General features: G+C 51.4%; 2 non-coding genes across 2 annotated transcripts; both read right to left on the minus strand.

The window, feature by feature from the left end:
- Positions 1–1,234: 1,234 nt before the first annotated feature.
- TRNAS-GGA (transfer RNA serine (anticodon GGA)) lies at positions 1,235–1,306 on the minus strand. Its single transcript has one exon. It is a non-coding gene; the product is annotated as a tRNA-Ser (tRNA).
- A 65-nt stretch (positions 1,307–1,371) lies between these two features.
- TRNAS-GGA (transfer RNA serine (anticodon GGA)) lies at positions 1,372–1,442 on the minus strand. The gene has a single exon. It is a non-coding gene; the product is annotated as a tRNA-Ser (tRNA).
- Between the last annotated feature and the right edge of the window lie 1,763 nt (positions 1,443–3,205).

A 3,205-nucleotide genomic window follows, 5' to 3' on the forward strand; every position in this document is an offset into this window, starting at 1 on the left:
GCCAGAACTCTCTTATATGGGAGAACCGGGTTGGATTACCCACTCCTCCACTTGCACCTGCTGGAATGGCCTTGGGTCAGCCAGAGCTCTCTTATCTGGGAGAACCGGGTTTGATTCCCCACTCCTCCACTTTCACCTGCTGGAATGGCCTTGGGTCAACCAGAGCTCTCTTATCTGGGAGAACCGGGTTTGATTCCCCACTCCTCCACTTTCACCTGCTGGAATGGCCTTGGGTCAGCCAGAGCTTTCATAGAAGCTGTCCTTGAAAGGGCAGCTGCTATAAAACACTCAGCCCCACCTACCTCACAGGGTGTTTGTTGTGGAGGGGGGGGGAAGGTAGAGGAGATTGTGACCGCTCTGAGATTCAGAGTATAGGGTGGGATATAAATCCAAATTTTCTTCTTCTCCAAGCCAAGCCAGCTGGTGGCTTGGAGAATGCATTTAAAGTTGCTTTCTTTCCACCCCTCCGTCCTTCTCCCCCATCTATTTTCCTTCCTTCCTTCCTTTCCTTCCTTCCAACATCTGACGTTCGTGTCTTGCGGCTCTCAAACATCTGACGTTTATTCTATGTGGCTCTTACGTAAAGCAAGTTTGGCCACCCCTGGTCTAACACATCCTTCTGGGCGAAGCTGTGGATTTCTAGATGGGTGGTTGGTTTCAGTAATGGGATGGATGAATCCACTGAAGCTCACTCCAGACCAGGTCTGTTGCTGGCTGGGAAGGCTGTTTTAGGGCTCAGGAGTTAGTTTAACCCTCCCCCCCCAAAAAAGGTGACTTGATGCCACAGCCAGTCCTAGACTGTCTAGTGCCCTAGGTCAGGCTAACTTCTGGTGCCCCCCCCCGGCGCTGATAACCAGGGCTTTTTTTGTAGCAGGAGCTCCTTTGCATATTAGGCCACACACCCCTGATGTAGCCAGTCCTCCAAGAGCTTACAGTAGGCCCAATTCTCCCAGATAAGAGTCCACACATTTAACCATGACCTCTAAAACTGGGGTGTCAAATTCATTTGTTATGAGGGCCAGATCTGACATAAATGAGACCTTGTTGGGGTCATTTCAGGTTGGGCCGAGCCATGTAGGACCGGGCCAGGTGTGTACCTATGAACATATGAAGCTGCCTTATACTGAATCAGATCTTTGGTCCATCAAAGTCAGTATTGTCTTCTCAGACTGGCAGCGGCTCTCCAGGATCTCAAGCTGAGGTTTTTCACACCTATTTGCCTGGACCCTTTTTTTGGAGATGCCAGGGATTGAACCTGGGACCTTCTGCTTTCCAAGCAGATGCTCTACCGCTGAGCCACAGCCCCATTCATGGCTCTCCAGGGTCTCCAGCTGAGGTTTTTCACGCCTATTTGCCTGGACCCTTTTTAGTTGGAGATGCCAGGGATTGAACCTGGGACCTTCTGCTTTCCAAGCAGATGCTCTACCACTGAGCCACTGTCCCTCCCCCCAATTTATATCTCTGCTACCTATTTAAGATTAGGTAGCAGAGATATAAATTTTATAAAGAACACAGACGAACACACATTTTTTTTTTACAAAAATTGAAACATGCTTAAAATGTTAGCACTCGCTGGTCTTAAAGATGCTTTCTTTGTATCTCTCCCATGGGGGATCCAGGGAAGTGGGCAAAGGAAGCTCTGGCTCTTTCCTTCCACCCCCAGGGGACAAGGAGGAGAAGGAGCCTCAGCCAACGGAGAAAATGGAGGTTTTGCTCTGTAGTTCCTGTGCGATTGAGCAAGCCTGGCAAATCAAGCTGTGATGCAGAAGGAAGCGAGAAAGAAGGAGAAGGAAGCAGATGACAGCCAATCGCTCGGGGGCCTGATAGGAGCCCTCCGAGGGCCTGATTCGGCCCCCGAACTGCATGTTTGACACCTCTGCTCTAAAGTGCAAGGCAATTGACTCAGATGCTCTTGGTTCACTCCACTGATGGACAAACAGGATTCTCTCCACCAGGGGTGGAATTCTAGCAGGAGCTCCTTTGCATATTAGGCCGCACCCACCCCAGATGTAGCCAATCCTCCAAGAGCTTACAAGGCAGCTCTTGGAGGATTGGCTATATCGGGGTGTGTGGCCTAATATGCAAAGGAGCTCCTGCTAGAATTCCACCCCTGCCCTCAATTGGGAGGTCTCCCCCTAGGGTAGGGAGGCTATAAACCTCAGCTTCAAACACCCAGTCTCCTGGGGGAGAAGGAAATTGAGTAGAGAGGACTTCGGACTCTCTAGCACTCCCCAGAGATGTTTGATGCATTTCGTGAGAAAAAGGGGCTAAACAGAGAGGCGAAGGCTGGTGAGGGGTGGGTTGGGAATCCACAGAGACAAAAGAGAAACAGAATAGACCCTGGGAAGTTTTTTCCAGAAACCCAGCCGACTCCACCGCTGCCTTTCGAGGAATAGTCCTCTGCTGCCACCTGGTGGCAGCTGAGCATCAAGCGCTGGTCCATAGCGCTGAGGGTCTTCTTTCTCCTTTTCCATAGAAATAGAATCATGGTCACAGAGGCCATCTAGTCTAACCCCCTGCTCAATGCAGGATCAGCCTACAGCAGGGGTGGCCAACGGTAGCTCTCCAGATGTTTTTTTGCCTACAACGCCCATCAGCCCCAGCCGTTGGCCATGCTGGCTGGGGCTGATGGGAGTTGTAGGCAAAAAAACATCTGGAGAGCTACCGTTGGCCACCCCTGGCCTAGAGCATTCCCTGCAAGGGATCGTCCAGCTGCGGCTTGAAGGCTGCCGGCCAGGGGGAATTCACCACCTCCCCATGCAGTCGATTCCACTGCCAGTTTGGTGCAATGGTTAAGTACGCAGACTCTTATCTGGGAGATAGATCCAAGTGGGCAGCCCTATCAGTCTGAAGCGGTAGAACAAAGTAGGAGTCCAGTTTCACCTCTGAGACCAACAAAGTTTTATTCAGAACGTAAGCTTTTGGGAATAAAACTTTGTTGGTCTTCAAGGTGCCACTTGACTCCTACTGTGTTCTTATCTGGGAGAACCGGGTTGGATTCCCCACTCCTCCACTTGCACCTGCTGGAATGGCCTTGGGTCAGCCAGAGCTCTCTTATCTGGGAGAACCAGGTTGGATTCCTCACTCCTCCACTTGCAGCTGCTGGAATGGCCTTGGGTCAGCCAGAGCTCTCTTATCTGGGAGAACCGGGTTGGATTCCCCACTCCTCCACCTGCAGCTGCTGGAATGGCCTTGGGTCAGCCAT

The sequence above is a fragment of the Heteronotia binoei genome, chromosome 9 (assembly GCF_032191835.1).
Source record: "Heteronotia binoei isolate CCM8104 ecotype False Entrance Well chromosome 9, APGP_CSIRO_Hbin_v1, whole genome shotgun sequence".
NCBI lineage: Eukaryota > Metazoa > Chordata > Lepidosauria > Squamata > Gekkonidae > Heteronotia > Heteronotia binoei.